Source organism: Etheostoma spectabile, chromosome 16 (genome assembly GCF_008692095.1).
Source record: "Etheostoma spectabile isolate EspeVRDwgs_2016 chromosome 16, UIUC_Espe_1.0, whole genome shotgun sequence".
Lineage (NCBI taxonomy): Eukaryota > Metazoa > Chordata > Actinopteri > Perciformes > Percidae > Etheostoma > Etheostoma spectabile.
The window spans coordinates 12016809-12034504 of record NC_045748.1 but is presented as its reverse complement, the minus strand read 5'-3'; the positions used below and the strand labels follow the sequence as shown (position 1 = coordinate 12034504).

At 41.5% G+C, this 17696-nt stretch overlaps 1 protein-coding gene and 1 long non-coding RNA gene across 2 annotated transcripts in view; both read left to right on the top strand.

Moving 5' to 3' along the window:
• LOC116704220 (netrin receptor UNC5D) overlaps positions 1–17696 on the top strand; it is a 202641-nt gene that overhangs the window by 99785 nt on the left and 85160 nt on the right. The window lies entirely within an intron of this gene.
• LOC116704237 (uncharacterized) overlaps positions 13298–17696 on the top strand; it is an 11801-nt gene continuing 7402 nt past the window's right edge. Inside the window, exons 1-2 of the long non-coding RNA XR_004335627.1 lie at positions 13298–13352; positions 16282–16288. This is a non-coding gene — a long non-coding RNA (uncharacterized LOC116704237). The remainder of the gene's footprint in view (positions 13353–16281; positions 16289–17696) is intronic.

Sequence of the window (17696 nt, the reverse complement as noted above, 5' to 3'; positions counted from 1 at the left end):
CCCCCCCGTTATATTATAGTACCAGATGCCTCTTTGCCATAATATGATATATAATATTTATTTTTGTGCTTGTTTTGACACCACAGAAGATATTATGATATAGCATATGAAGTCCAACTGCAGTCAGGATTATTCATCTTTATCATTAGTTATTTCTTTGTGAGCTCTCTGTGACACCAGAGAAGATAAATAAAACACAGTATGTGCAGTAAAGTGTTCTCAGACACTAAAAGATGTTTTCCACTCATGGGTCCATGTAGCGATGATGATGATGCAGAATGACAGGCGCCAAAACTGTCCAATCAATGAGCCACCTGTCCATCCAATTAGCTTCCAGTGTACTCCTGCTGGTTTGTGTATTAAAAAGTCAGTGTGAACACAACAAACTAAAAATCAAATTTAAATTCCCCTTGCTTGTGAACAAACAAACCGACCTATAAGTATGAAACTGACCTAAAACACTTGTCCCCTGCGCGTTGGGGAGTGTATCAAACTGTGATACATTGGAGCCAGACAAATGGACTGTAGTTAAGGATCTCTGTGGGCTGAACAAGGCTAGCTACCAAGAAGTAAAAGCTGGATTTGCTAGATATTTCTACAATTCGTATGTCTCCAGGCAACATACCACACAAACAAACACCTTGCTACAGATGGGGATTGTTTGTTAGTGTCTTGCACTGCATGCAACAGAGGAGGACATCAGTTGTGCATCAGTACAGGGAAGCCCTTCATGGTCAGGTTGAAGTAATGAAGATATTGCAGAGCAGTACAAGCAGGCGCACCAGCAGAGCCAGAGAAAGGTCAATGAGGCAGCTAAAGTGACACTCAGCTCAGCGCTCCTAATTGCTGTGTTTGAGGAGAGTGTGGAAACATGGACGTGTGACAGGTTCTCGCTTGGTTTGCTTTTGTGAAGGGGCCCCATTAATGACGTGTGTGTGTGTGTGTGTGTGTGTGTGTGTGTGTGTGGGTGCTGTGGTGTGTGTGTGTGTGTGTGTGTGTGTGTGTGTGTGTGTGTGTGTGTGTGTGACGTTACCAGATGTTGTTTTTTTGTTAATGAGGACTGCAGAAAGTTGGAAGTGGTGTGTATCTCTGACTTTAACTCTGGAGAGATTATGCCTTAATATGGTTGAACACATACACAACCTCTCATAAACAATATGTCAGAGCTTGAATATAAGTGGAGATTCTTTGTGGTTGTAATTAGTATGAATTAGGACAAAATGGCTCCTGGCAATTGACAAGTCGGGGCTCCCAGTAAAGTACAAAACCTGGATGTACCAGCACGGAATCCTGCCGAGGCTTCTTTGGCCCCTTCTCGTATACTAGGTACCCGTGACAATGGTAGAAGCGCTGGAGAGGACCATGAATCACTTTCTCAGGAGGTGGTTATGGCACCCACGGTCCCTAAGTAACATCGCCAACTATGGTCAGTCCACCAAGCTGAAGCTTCCCATCAGCTGCTTGTCCGAAGAGTTTAAGGTCACACGTGGCAAGGAGGTCTTAATGTACCAAGATTCCTCTGATGCCAAAGTCTCCTCAGCTGGAAAATGCGTTAAGATGGGAAGGAAGTGTCAGGCACAGGGAGCGGTGGACAGAGCGGAGGCATGGCTGAGGTATGGAGTCTTAGTTGCCAACGTGGCAATTGGACGTGCAGGTCTGGGCAGTTTTCCCAAGCCACGCTATGACAAAGCAAGAGGGAGGGAAAAGAATCAGTTGGTGCGGGCAGAGGTGAAGGAAGATTGCCTGACCAAGATGGTCGGTATGCAAAAGCAAGGCCTGGACTAGGTGGTAGAAGGTCAAGAAGTGCAAGATCACCTGGGCCGAGCTGTGGAGCTCTTGTGATCTCTGAACCACTGCGCATCAAGATCCTCATCAATTTACCAAACTGACGAGCTTCTACCTAGCCCATCCAACCTACACCGCTGGGGCTTGGTAGACTCTCCAGTATGACAGCTGTGCCAAAGGAGTAGCATACTAGAACACTGGAGCATATCCTCAGTTTCTATCCAAAGACTTTGGGGGATGCGTGGTATCGCTGACGCCATGGTCAGGTCCTCAGGGCTCTGGCAGATACAATCACCACAGCGATTCAGAGCAGTAAGAATCTGCATCCTTCCAAGCATACTATCTCCTTTGTCAGAGCTGGAGAGAAGACAGCAACCAGGCTCCCCAGGTGGGCTCCTCGCCAATGCAAGAGACTGGCACCGCCAATTAGACCTGGGAAGGCAGCCCGAGTTACCGAATCACATCACAGCCACTTCACTCCGCCCAGACGTGGTGATAACATTGGAGTAGACCAGGCAGGTAGTCATAGTGGAGATTACTGTACCTTGGGAAGACCGATAGGAGGAGGAAAATGAGCGTAAGAGAGCCAAGTATGCGGAGGAGTGCAGGAGCACTAAAGAACATCTATGAGGCTGCCCGAAAAAGCCTCAGGTTGGTTGTGGATCCGGAGGCGGGATCCGTGTAGTAGCACGCCACTTGGACACAGACCGGGGACTGATCAACCCCGACAGAGTTGCCCGAGTGACGGTGTCTGTTGATTAAAGACCCAAAACACCTGGTGATGACGTGTCCAAGTAGGACCAGACAGTGTATGTTAAAAAAAATAATAACGAAAAGTACTGTGGGTGATGTCCACAGGTTGTTGGTGAGGGGTCTGCAGAATAAAGGTAATGGTTCTGGGAAGATGCTGTCCTTCTGTTATTGGCAATCACCACGTTTGCAGGAGATGCAACTTTTTTCTTTCTTTATTTGAAACCGTGTTATACTGTAGATATACATTAAAAAAGCATAGTTTCCTACAGGCTTTTGCAACATAAATGAAATAAACACTGTGTGTGTGTAGACTGCTCAGAGAAGGAACATTACACACTGTGTGGAAAAATCTGCTCATCTATCATGAATTCAAAACACTGCCATATTGTAGGTCTCTAAGACATTTTTAAAATAATGTTGGTAGTCTTTAAAAAAAAAAAACCTTAGCATTCTCCTTTTGCTGATTTCAGGATTTCAAGAGCATGCCTTTAAGCAGCTGTTCAGTTCATTGCCATTAGAAAGAAACAGCTAAACAACAGCATTTTCCTCAACCATTTAGCCCCAGCTTTGACCATTATTCTGCCACGCAACAAGAGTGTAGTGCTCGCAGGCAATCTGAGCTATAGGAGTCTCATATCTTTTCCAAGAAGCAGCTCTGCCTCTTTTGGGTGTTTTTACTTGGACATCAATGAAACGAGGATGCTTGTTAAAGGGGTGCAAGTCGCTGGCACCTGTAGGTGTAAAACAGCACACAAAGCAGAGAGAACATAAAAGTGAATGTCAGTGTAAAATGTAAATGTTGGTGATCTATGAAAACAATCAATCATTCATACCTAACTACAGTTTGCAAGGTTTGATATTCCCCCAGGCTTGCGACATGCATGTATCCATCCGTATTGCATGCCACCATGTTTAATTTTTCAAAGGCTTAAACTTCAAGAGAAATTCAAACAGTTTACTGTATGTTCTGTCGATTTCTACTGTGGCACATTTACAGTAAGTCACGTAACTGGCAGGACAGCAGGCAGAAGGTGCAGTTGGTTAGTGGATTTCACGGCACCCTAAAGCCGATTTATCTGATGGATGTTCGGACCTGGTCTGTTGGGCTGACCTCTGAGGCAAACAGTAAATTAGATTTTTTTTTTCTCAGCACAGACTGTGTTGCTGTGTCACCTCTGTTTGTCATTCATCCACCATCTTCAGCAAAGGAATTACATGGTACACAGATATTATGAACTTCATAATTGGGAGTTTGTCATGTCTCCTGAGACCAGGCGTTGTTGCGGACAGTGTGATCCCATTATGCCAGAAGAAGAGAATGTAGACAATAGAGGACTGCGCTGTGAGTGATAGATGGCGTAGCCAGGGAAATGGTCTGGAAGAGAATGCTGCGTCAAGCAGTCAACTGGCCAGGCATCGATTCAATCTTGTGCACTCTCCTGATTTGACCATGTCACAGTGAGATTGAAAAGCCTAAGTGGATGTGGGGCAGTGTTCAGTCACCTGAGCACACTGCACTGATAAGCACACAATGAACCTGAAAGTGGGCTGCAAAAAAAATTGGGGGTAGAACATCCAAGACAAAGGGTAAGACAGCTGTTCCAGGCCTGCTAACAAGCAGCAAAATCCACCAGAGGGGCTGGTCTATTGATTCATGCTGGGGTTGGAGAAGTCGCATAGCTCATGCAATAGGATCCTTTGTTTCCAATGGATTTCGACTCCGATGTCAACAGAGATCCCTTTGGCTCAAAGACCATCGATTAGGCTGAAGAGATTTTTTTCTAATGAATATTCTAATTGCTGTCATATGAGGCAGAGGTGGTTAACTGTGTGTTTGACTAGGTTTGATAAATTCTAATAAAGCCTGAGGATTAAGCTGTGGTCTGATGTTTATGTATAGCAGAGGCAAAGTGATATTGATCCCGAGGCCAGCCATTCTGTGTTACATGTCACTCGCTCTTTTCATCTTTCCTGCCCCTGTACGGTCTAATGTACAGGTGCACAAATGTCACAAAATAATCTTTGTGATTCATTCATCACATTCATTAAAAAAAAGAACGTGTCCATGACTCACATTTTAATTCAAATGATAATTCTTTGACATTTAGCCCGCTCACATTGCATTGTGGGATCAGTCGATGTTCAGGATTAGCCATAATCCTGGGTATTTGGTGAATACATTCATTATTGGAGAAACGTGTTCAGACAAAGTGTGCACACTTTTGCTGACTTCCATGCAGGAGCACAGAGAGACATTCTGCTTCACTCACTCTGCTCAATAAATTTGGTCACAGTTAATCTTCACCTCTCCTGTTTGTCTGCACATTATGCATTGGCGCACATGCATATGCACAGAATCACACACACATAATCGACAAGCTGCATAAATAGGAACCACACAGGTCAACACACCGTGGACCTCTCTCTCATGTTTTTAAGATGGCGTGACAGCCACACCTTGAACTCCTGTGACTTTACTGTTATTGTGCATGCCACTGTTGCCCTCCAGGTTCCAATTAGGTAGATCATCTGGGACAATCAATTCAATATTCATTTTAGTTGTCGTGAACATCACAGGCTTCCATTTTCCTGTAGATAGCTACTGCCACATTTAATCACCATCCCTTATAGATATGCTCAGCTTCCTCACAACATGTCTCATCCAATCCATTAGCAGATAAAATAGTAACAAAATATACTGCGGAACCAAAAAAAGCTGTGCCACCTGCATGGCCACAACCTTATTTAACTACTTTGTCGATGCTTCCTTTACAAATTAATTGCATTTCCGAATTCTGAATTAGGCGTTACATTGCCATCAAGCTTACATTACATTATTGATTGCCTGATATCAGACAGAATTGTCAACTTATTGAACTCTGTTTGCATCTTCAGTCTGACATTTGCTCCACTCTAACCTTTTTCTGTGGTGGCGGGCCACACAATTTTCCCTTAACCAGTCACGGCAGACCAACGTATACGCCTGAATCTAACGTCATTTTAAGTTGACACTGATTTGTAACCATACCAACATACTGGTTTTGGCGGGGTTTAATTAGTGGTAAAGGAAAAAGAACTGGAACTGGAAAAAATTGGAACGGCTTGACATTGCTGTTAGTCCCGCCCATGGCGCCGATTGGCTGTTCATAAGTCTCCCATGGCGTTCAATGGATCGATTGCTTTTTCAACCGAGAAACTGCTGTTTTGTGTCATGATGCCAGACGAATCAGTCAACTCAGTTGAGTGAGCAGATTCAAAGGTCTGGACCCAAGCAACATCATTCAAAAATTGCTTGAGCATTGATTTATTCAGAAGTGCACATACATCTCTGCTCCTGCAACATTCTTCTTCACATTCTTACAGCTACACACACACACACACACAATCACACACACACACACACACACAGACAGACACACATGGAGGTTGTCCAGAGAGTGAGAGGTGGTGGTTTTGACCGAGAGGTTGAAGCTCCAGGCTGTCAGGTCTTCTAATTGAGGGGTTATTGCCTCTGATGGTGGGCTCTAGCAGCCGATTTATAGCCGTCTTAACCTGTTAATTAAAGGCCAATAGGGTTTCTAATGAGGAGAGAAATGGGCGTCTGTCTCAGGCTTTGTGGCAGACGTTATCCTCCAACCAGCCCCCCCCCACCCCTCACTTTACCCCTCCCCTTATGGCAGCTAATGTCTTTTAGCTCGCTTTACTCAGCATTCTCTTTCTTGAACTTCACACGTTGTTGCTGAGATAGCAAACCTTTACAATGCATAGGTAGCCTGCAATATCTGAGCCACTGAGAAATGAATGTACCTTCTTTTCCTTCTTTTTTTTGTTTGTTGACTACTTGTACAGTGTGCACAAATAATCAGGTTACGTAAGGTGGAATCTAGGACACTGCAGGAGGATATGCCACAAGGTGCTGAGCATGCCCCGCGCACTTGCTCATTTGCTCATTTGCTTGGTTAATTGAAGTAAAGCATTATTTGTGTGACAACAGCAAAGATATTATTATGTTGACATACTGCATGTCTATTTAAGCATGCCAAAAGAGGGTGTTCAGCCTTAAAAGATTTCAAGTCTTGTTGTTTTTCTGTTTAAAGATACATTAGGAATCCCCTGTACAGTACACCAGTCTAAGTTATTAAGAAGTAAAATGATAAATTGTTCATTAGTAATGTTTTGCAGCGACTTTTATCTGCTTTGCTTATCAGAAACCATATCCTGTCACTGGATGAGCTTTTTAGATAGCAACAGACTATATATTCAATCGGATTTGAATGCAGCCATTTCCTTAGTGTCCTTCCCTTGTTTATTATTCATGTTATCTTGATCACATTCCATTTACTGCAGAGCTTTTTGGATCACATATTCGCCACCCACTCATATTCCATTACTGGGGCAGTTTAAAGGAATGTTTGAAGACTTCCACTGGGACATACAGTACCTAAAATAGAGGGCAGCCTGGGCTCCAATTCTGCGTTTTGAACCACTTGCCTCTGCTCACTAAAGAAAATCAGAGACAAGGTGACAGAATAGTGCTTGGTGAGAGAAGAGGTGCTGGATAAAGTTACTCACTTTCTTGCATTTTTCAGGGGCCATTAGAGATTGTTCCCTTTTGATATATGCGAGGATGCTTCCAGACATGGAAAAGCACTGTACAGGTGTTTGATTGTCATGAATTATATGTCAGGGGACCACTGGCTGCTTTCCTGGTGAGCTTTTAGCTAACCTCCATTTTCTTTAGCTCCAAAGCTAGTGTAGTGTAGTGTAATTGATTTTTTTTTTTGTCTTTTTTTTTCAATATCATCTTATTTTCAGGAATAATACCATGAGGGAGTCGTTACTGGCTAGTGGAGGATTATCTGGACCATCTATTTGACTGGGTCATTTTAATTCTCCAGAGGGAAAAAGGAAAGTGAAGCTGAATGAGTAAGAGTGATTTGGCGAATATATATATATATACACTATAGATCTATAGTAGAAAGGTTTTTAAGTGATAGATAAGCCTATGAAAATGTTCAAGGTTTTTATGAAGCCTGAAAGCTGAACTTGAAACCACAGACAGCTCTTAATCTCTAAAGATGGAAGTCAAACTGTGGAATATAATGTGGTGCAATCAGAGGTGGAACAATGATGTTCTTATACAGCACAATTCATTTTGAATAATGTTTTGACTTAAAGGCTTTCAGTTGGATGGCACAGACCACACAGGCTAAGTTGTAAAAAATAAAACGGAGAATTCATTTTGCAGCACTATACATATCAAGTAATTTAGTATTGCACTTCCATAAAGTTGTGAGAGACTTAAAAAATCAAAGCACATAAAAAAAAAATAATAATAAGCTTTAACCGACAGGGGGCTTGCACAATCCAAAATGGACTGGTATTTTGGATGCATTCTCACTTTCTCAGCTATATGAGATGAATAATTCTCTTGACAGTGCCAGCCTGGGTAGGGATTGAAGAAGAATTAGTAGCCCCGACTTCTTTGGAAGCGTTCCTGACTCAATTGGGTAGACCCGCGCCTGTTAATAATCCAGTGTTGTGTTTTGCCAAAGAAACATTGACAAAGACCCATCAAATAACTAAGGCTAGTCCATATCTTACCCCTAAAGCCTCTGTCTGGTTTAATAAAAAACTATTGATAGAAAAAAAAACTGTCCTGTGGGGAAAAATTGGCCAAATTAGACTAAATCAGACCATTTGATGAAATTAAAAGTGACTATGACCTTAGTCAACATGACTTTTGGAAATGTCTATAGATCAGGCATTGTATTCTAACCAATAGTAAAAAAGAATCTTGGCCCGCCATCTAAGGCCAAGGAGCTGTTCCAGGTATTTTGGCAGAAAAGAGGTGGAGCCTCCAAGTTCCATGGTCTTTTTCAAGACATCCATATACAGTACCTAGTTTGGAAGGTTTGAGAATGTGTTGGGAAATAGATGTGGGTGAAAAAATTACAGGTGACAGATGGAAAAAGCTGGTTGCCTGTTGGCAGATCTGCTCACGCGAAGCTCAAACTCAACTCACTCCGTATAAACTGTTAAACAGGAGTTACTGGACACCAAGTAAATTAACCAAACTTAAACTAAAGGACAGCAACACCTGCTGGAAATGTGACAAAGAAGTTGGTACCCTTGTACACATGTTGTATTTCTGTGAGAAAAATGAGCACCTCTGGGAAGGTGTGGTTACTCATCATTAAACCATGTCGCCAGCTTTATGTGTTCTGGGTCTTCTAACGGGCAATGTAGTTTTGAATGAACTGAAAAGATTATGGGTCCGTCTGGCCACAAAAACAGGGTGTAGAATAATATTAAGACACTGGACTAGCTCATGCTGTTTTAAGGAATGGATTGAGTTGATGACAAAGAAAAACAACCAATTTTTTGTACATCCTGCACTAATCCATACAGACTCTTTTTTTTCTTAACGTTAAATACTTAACAACTATTGGATGGATTGACATTAAACATTTTGTGAAAACATTCATAGTACCCAGAGGATGAATGCAGCTGCCCCTGGTGAGCCAGGACCTTTCTCTAATGCCATCACTAGGTTGAACTGTGTTTTTCTTTTAGTTGAAAATAAAAAAAAATAAGAAGAAAATGTAAGTCAAATTTGTTTAATGGATAATTTGACCGTCTGGGTCAAGATTTACATTTTTCTACTACTTTAGTTTGTGACCAAATACCAGCAGAACTGATGGCATCCCCATCAGTCTCAGCTGTACTTCATGTTTACTGCTAATTAGCAAATTGTGGCATGCTTAACCAAGATGGTGAACATAGTCAACCTTATACAGTACCTGCTCTTAGCATCTTTACACTAACATTGAGAGCATGTTGGCATTAGTAAAGCCCCACAAAGGCTTCTAGCATGGCTGTAGTCTTGTTCAGACTTTAGAAAAACCCTCCAAAAGCACAGACAGAATTTTGCAACTGTATTCACAGTCTAAGTGGCGCTCCTCATTATGGCTAAACTGATCTTGATTTGTAAAAATGGCAGAGTGCCCCTGTAACACATAAATGTAGTGCTCTGGACAATGCCAACTATAAAAGCAGGCTATGAATTTGATTTATCAAGTGTACCCTCTGAAGCTTCTTCTTTAAACCTTACATTGATAATGCAACACAAATAGTCAGCAGTGGGCTATTACAGTATGGCTTAATGATAGTGAGTAATATAAAATTTTCCATTCAGTCCTGCTGTATTAAGGATTAAGAGACACATTTCATGTTTATTTACCATTTCTTAAGCACAAAGAAATGTGTTCTTTAAATGAGGCCATTTAGAAACCAAATAAATGAGGCAATTTAAAGGTGTCGTTGACAAGTTATCTCATTTGTGGGATGATGTTGTATCCAATGCATTGTAAGTAAATCTGCATTGTTTTGTCCAAAGGCTGCTGAGTCTCAGTGGGGAAGTAACACTTTACTGATGTGTAACAACATCAGCAGTTTGTCTTGCTGGTACACAGCCAAGTCATGCACCTTCTTTATTTACGGACAGTTTTTGGCAAACCACTCTGTGTCAACAACCATTCGTGCTGTCAACAAAGTGCTCCCCATCAAACTTGAGGTAAAAGTCTTCTAGAAAATAAGCTACTTAGTTGTGGTGCTATACCCACTCTACAATTTGGACATTCTCTAAAATCGAAACATGAATCCAATGACAAGAAAAAGGAAAAAAGCTCCCTCCATAATCAACCTTGTACATAATGACAGATGATTAATGATATTAATACAGAAGCTGCGCTTAGTCATTTGCAGGATATTAACTTTTTTTTATTAAATCTCATTTTTACTCAGCCAAACATTTAATAAGATGACAAAACAGCATTGTTTAAGATGAAGTTGGTGCCCTAAACCTTCTCTCGCATATGGCCCCACAGCGGTAATTTATTTATAAAATCTTTCAATACTAAAGTCCCACTCCTATTTGCAGTCTCTGTTAACGCCCTCAAGAAGAAGTGGGAAGAAAAAGAGTGAGAGAAGATTGTTTTCTAGGTTTTTACTTATTTATTGAGCCCCCTTAAAAAGAACTTGCATTAGAGTGAGCTGTCAGGTTGCCTGTGTGATCCCTGCCGAGATTGTATATGCCACACAATGCCTTTAATTATGTCGCTGTCTCTTCACTGTCAGAAAAGACAAAATGGATCAAAGGCTATATGGGAAAGAGTAAGTAAGCAATTATCTTCTTTTGTCTGCTATCACTGTCAGTCGACAGAGGCTTGCTTTCTAAACGACACCACAGGAAAACCAGAGAATGAACGCTGATAAATGAGGTAATATTGGTGCTGCATATAGCATGTTAATGAAGGCACTCCATATCTGCATCATTACTCAAAACCAACTTGATTGTTCATGCAATAAGGACAAACTAAGCGGAAAAAAATATCAAATCATCAAGTAGTCTGGAGGATCCCAGATATTACACTCACTCTCCTCCAGAGATGCACATGATTTAACTCATTTGCATGTCGGGCTGTAGAGGACTAGTAAAGTAATTTTATTGTTGATAATAGTTTAATATCGGGTTTATTTTGGGTAAATAAGTTTCCAGATGTCTCTTTTGAGCAGCAATATTCCTGTATGAAAAAACGTGCGATTAAAGGTGCAGTAGGTAAGACTAATAAAACTGACTTTTTGTAATATTTGCTGAAACTGAGCCTATGTCTGAGTAGAACTACATGAAGCAGGTAATAATAATTAAAAAAATATCCAGCTGCTCTGGCTCCCCCTACAGCCTGTAGTGCTATTTGCAAAAAACCACAGCTCCCTGTTCAGATGCACCAATCAGGGCAAGGGAGGGTGTCTATCTGCGTGTCAATCACTGCTCAGGCACAGGAACACAGCTGTGACCCAGTGTGCAGGGGCAGCCCACGTCCGGAGTAGGGTGGCCCGGATGTCACACCAGACCAGCAAGTCCCTGCGATTCCTTAAAATATTCCCCAGAGCTCCGTTCAGAGCGTGCACGCGACAGGGCAAGCCGAGGCAAAAGTTGCGTATATAGAGGTCATAGACTCTACAAACCTATATCTTATACAGAGAGAGCACACCTCAGGACACTCATTCTGTGCGTTCTGCTTCCTGTCACCGAGGCCGCGTGCCGGCTGCTTAGTGACACGTGAGTGTTCCAAATCACTTTTCCAAACTACTTTCAACTAATCTTCTACACCCCTGCACCACCTAGCTTATGCATAATAAGCTACTCTTTTATGTCTGTGACTTATTCGGTTGCATGTTTTCATACAAAAAGGATCTATACACATATCATCAGAGCTGCATATTTGATGACTGCAGTGTTATATTTTATGAGGGTTGTAAATCTGGTCCTTCAAGTTTATTGTAGCAAACCATAGTCAACTTTATTCAAATAAAACTTAATTTTCCACAAAATAGCAGCAAGTGAATATGCTGAGTGGCTAGTAGCTTTTGGAAAACCAATAGCCACAGTGGCTGATGAGCAAAAAAGTTAATGGCATGGGCTGGTTATAATCCTCGAGATTCAGTCCCAGTTGATTCAGGGACAAACTTGGAAAAGAGGAAAATCCTGTACTCTGCTCTTGCTATAGCATCATCATTTATTAAAGAAATCTAACTTTTGGTCCCTCTGGACCTTCATCAAGAGTATTTTATGCTATAGCAAGCAGAGTGTGGTGATATTTTCCAAAGCATCTGCACAGAAGAATTGTTGCATGAGTGAATTGTTTCTTGAAAAATGATTTAGTGGCAACCCTTTGTTCTGGTGGTAACGGGAGATAAGGTTTCATACCCCAGGTCCCAGAAATCAATCTTTTATTAAAGAATTCAGTCAATAATTGGCTGTTTTCCATCATGCCATGAGCAACCGGGATCTGATTTTATGCAGTGCACAGCACAAGTCGTTTTCCACACAACAGCATAGTACAGTAATAGAAGTTGGTTAGCTTGCTGAGAAGTTGGAGGTGTCTTCAGAAACCTTTCATCTGACAGCTCTCTTTAGCTTCTCCTTCTTGTTCTATCACCCCCTACTAATGGATCTGCTGTCAAAAAATGCAAAGATGTTGTGTTTTGTAGATGAACAATCACAGTCAGTAATTTATAATTTGCACTGTTTATTTATCCCCAGTAGGGAAATTACAATTTACACTCTGTTTTGTTAGGAATCACTACACACACGCCTGAAATACACACACACATGCTCAGGACCTATTTATGCACATATGTGGGGGGTGTGGTGCCTTGCTCAAGAGCACCTGGCAGTGCCCAGGAGATCAAGTGGAATCTCTCCAGCTACCAATCCACACTCTGTACTTTGGTCTGTACAGGGACTTGAACCAGCAACCCTCCGGTCACCAACCCAACTCCCTACTATGTTTTTATGTTTAGTGTGAGCCCCTAACCTAAGTCAATCTTTTACCATGTAATAGAAAATAAAGTTTTTTAAATCTTGATTCTAAGACTGCAGAAGTCTGACCAAATGTCGGACTCCGCCACTTACAATCAGAACTGTTATGTAGAGGAAATTACAGAATGTAAACGCATTGACTAGAGCTAGGGATCCAAATTAACTTTTCTGATCACCAGACAACATGGCTACTAGATTTTTACCAGTAAGTCCAATTTTCCACTAGCCACGTTTTTTCTAACTATCTGTTTTTCTTAGGGTAATCGATACCACGCACGCTAGGCATGTAGCTTCACGACTTACTCCAATTCTCCACTGGACGTGTCTGTGCTGCGTTCGGTCCTCTGCCATCAACATACCAAACCGGGAGCGTGTTTTTCAACCTCCAAGATGAATCTCTCGTAGTCCGTGGTGTTGTAGAGGAGACGTATGCAGTAATGGGGCGGGGTGTTATGGTAAATTGACTGGCTAGTCTTTGTTTCACTTCCTGCCTGGCTGTCCAAACGGCCTTCGGCTAGACCTGGCGCGTATCTTTAGCGGAGCGGAGAGCCAGTTCACGCATGCTTCTGGGTAGCAGCTGGTGGATTATTAAGCATTGACTTGAATGGCCGTAGGCTATGCTGTAGCATAAGTGCTACAAGCAGTGTTGCCAGATAATGATTACCTTTCCAAGCCAAAAACACACAAAACTGCCCAAACAACTTAGCAGAGAACTGACCAATCAGGGAACACTGACTTGTCACATGGTTTCTGCAGCCTGCCCAATGAAACCGACACTTAGCTTTATTCATCTCCGGCCAAATTGGCTAGTAACTTTAAATGTTCCTTGGCGGATTGGAAGGTGTCAATTTAAAGCCCTGACTATTGCTGAAGTGATATCAAGTGAGGCCTGATTTCATGAAAATATCAAGGATTATAAATTTAATGACTGATCAGCATATTCTGCTCTGGATCTAGATACATCTACAAATCTACATCTACAAAGAAGTCGCAGAGCTTAAGGAAAATATTTCTAGCTAACAAAACATTAAAGCAAAACTGTCACTTAACAAGACATAACTTTTTGTAATAAATCTGTTTCTATTTAAATTGGTACTGTCCATCATTAAGGCCCAGTCATATTAAGTTATGATAAAGTCAAGTCACAAGTTTGAGTGGATCTTTTAGGATTATCCCTGCTCTCTGCACTTATATACATGACTCTACATCTTATTTGTCATATTTTTAGTTTACACTCCTCATTTCTTTGGTGTCGGAAAAGGTCTGCGAGTGAATTATTTTAAGTACTGAATATGAAAGGTATATGCAAATGTGTGCAGCATTTGAGTTTGTTTCCCCCTCTAATATAAGTGTAAGCAAAACCTTATTGAGAAGTGGTTTTGGGGACAGAAAATGGGAGACTTTTTTGTCAGTTTGACATCCAGGTAACCCACTTTTGCTTCAGCATGTTTACTCTTTGATTATCTGGAGTGCTGAGGAAATCTCCCGCCTGCCAAAACCGGGCTGGAGAGCTGTCACAACACAGATGAAGACACATATACCACCTGGGTGTTTGTAGGTGACACACATTCACACAGACTCATGCAAACAAACTGTACACACAGGCTCTGGTTTGTATACACACACACACCCACACACCCACAGAGAGAGACAGACGCACTCTTCCTAAACACAAAAGAAAATGCATTGCAATGGTGCTTTTATGAAAACTTTATATATCTGAAGGAATTAAGATGTCATAACAGCAACAGCTACAGTATTTGTCTTAATTATTTACATGTATCGAATACATATCAATCTAGCACATGATTAATAGGGTATTGTGCTTTCATTAAAAACAGATGCTACATGAGCTGTTGCATTATTAATGTACTAACCCTACTTAAAATCATAGTCACTGGGGCATCCTGGTAGCCAAATGGTCATGACCAAATCCTCATCATCACCGTCATCAAATCCTGCCTAAACGTCTCTCTCTGCATTGATGGTTTGTGTCTTCCAGCATCCACACAAATCCACAGTCTCGGGGTGATAGTCGACCAAAGCCCTCTCTTTTGAGCACCACATCACCAAATCTGCATTCTTCCATCTCAAAATCATTGCCCGCTTTCGTCCCTGCCTTTACTTCTTAGCCGCTGAAACACTCATCAATGCTTTCATCACTTTACGACTGGACGACAGCATTCTGTGCGGCACGCCCACCAAATTCCTCAAAAAGCTACAATATATCCAAAACTTCACCACCCATCTACTCAATCACTCAGACCAAATCACTCCAGTCCTCCAAGACCTCCACTGGCTCCCCCTCCAACACAGAATCCAATTCAAAATCCTCCTCATTATCTACAAATCTCTCAATAACCTTGCCCCCTTCCCTACCTCTCTGACCTCCTGCACCGCCATACCCCCACCAGCAATGATCTCATATTAGGGGGCAGTCCACTGAGGTGTGATGGTTAAAGTCTTACATTACATAAACGTCGTTGTAGTATGCAGTGTCCTGATTGGTGATAAATGTTTGCAGGAAGAAAGGCCTGCTAGCTAAATATACCACTGTCAGAGAGCCTGAAGCACAAAGTTGACATGGAAAACCGCAGATTAATTGAAGAAGGGACTGCTACGCATTCTTTTTGCCGACTTTCGGTTAGGGCTGGGCGTTATGGAGAAAATCTAATATTTTTGACGCAATACCTTGATGCCGCAACAATATTGTAGTGTTGACTGTTGGGGCTTTCACAAAATATTTACACAATCAGATTTTTGACAATTAATCATCGGTAATGTTGATATAATGACTAAGTGGGTAAAGGCAAATAATAGAACAGTTACAACAGTCTGGTAAATTCAGAAAAGGACATCACTTTACTGTAATGCAGCCTTTAAACCCAGGAAAAGACAACACTTATACCATATTACGATATTAAAATATCCAAAAATCTAAGACGATATCTAGTATCACATCACTCATATCTCAGCTCTACTTTCAGTAACGCTTAACCTGTCTGCCTCATTGCAATGAAACCATCGCTCTTGTAAAAGAAAACAACCTTAGGTGTCATCATAACGCAAAGCATGCAACTTCCAAAGAGTGCTCAGGAGCTGGACATTTCCCTGAGCTATTGTCAATAAAATAAATCATATTTGACATCAAAATACTGACTGAAATTTATGAAGAACGAAGAACGCAAATATGACAATGACGTCATTCACGTGCATATTACTTAGCCATGTAAATTTGTTGTGGTCTCTTAATCCATCCATGGATTCACTGCTCCAGCGGAGAGGATGGTTTTGTTTACACAAGCAGCTAAATTTACAAGACTTTGTTCAAATTTCAAGATTTGTGGCAAACTAAGATAAACAGTTATACTACAAACCGCTTTCGTTTTGTTTGTAAAAATTCCCTGTTTGCAGAGTAGCACGCTGTGTTTGTGTAAAACAGCCGATGAGAGAGAAGCGGCATGCTTATTTACCAGATATCGCTTTCTACATGTTTATGCCTGTTGAACAGGTAAGTATTGATAAGTAGGAACTGGCTTTTCACTCACAAAGGTTTTGTTGCACTTGATCCGCCTCTCGGCCCTGCGCCCTACCTTGCAGTTTTGCCGCGGACCATGTGTAGGCGGCTTGATTTGTCATCTGCTTGCGCCAGGGGCTGTTTATAAGCCTCTCTGTATTGTGCCAAGTTTGGTACATGTGCTGCATGTTGTAACACACATAGGCTACCTCTCGGCTCTGCTGTGTGCAACGCGGACACCGCTGTTCAATATCTCATCCATCTTCCAAAAGGCAACGCTTGTATCCAAATAAATTGTAGTTGCACGGCATTTTGTCTGGTTTATCATGGGTGTTGTACAGTGTGACTTTTTATTTTTATTTTTCTATTTAACCTTTATTTAACCAGGTTGGCCGTTGAGAACAGGTTCTCATTTGCAACAGCGACCTGGCCAAGAAAAGCATAAGCGTGAAAGACAACATATAGTTTCACATACAATACAATACAAGAATGTAGAATACTATAGGCTACATAAAGTACAGATTAAGTAGGCGTTACAATGCCGGCGCAAAGTGAGGTGTAAGTGAGTTGATGGATATGTGAAAGTGATATGGTGATAACACAATATACATAAATAGACAGTCTATAACACTGCTGAGATGTTAAAGAGTGAAAATACAGTAAGTGAAAATTGTGGTCTAGTTAATGATGTAGATTAGTAATCACACAGGTATACACAATAATCAGTTAGTGCTAGACTTAGATCCCCCTGGCAATACCAAAACTAACTGGCATGTGAGATGAAAATACAGGGGGCTGGGTTTGCGCCCTCCCTCTGGAATGTTGCCTGCTGTGAATGCTAGAAACGCTTAAAGTGTTCATATTATGTTTTTTTGTCTTTTTCCCTTTCCTTTGTTGTTTTACTTTTTTTATGTGTGCATGTTATAGGTTTACAAAGTGAAAAAGCCAAAAGTCCACCACAAAGGGACTTGCCATCTCCAACAGTAAACACTGTTCACAAACTGCTCCAAACAGCTCTGTTGTCGTCCAGCCTTTACTTCCATGACAAACGTGTGTTACTTTGTAACACGTTACAATGCTTACCTAGCTGCTAGCGTAGCACGTCCTTATACTCTGCTTCTGACTGGCTAGTAGTCCTTACCTAGGTACTGCACATGTGCCACTCCCAACAAAGATGGAACAGAAGTGAGACGGCTCGCTTGGTATCTAAAACCGAGAGCTCAACACACAGGGTGAAAAGAGGAGCTGCAGCAA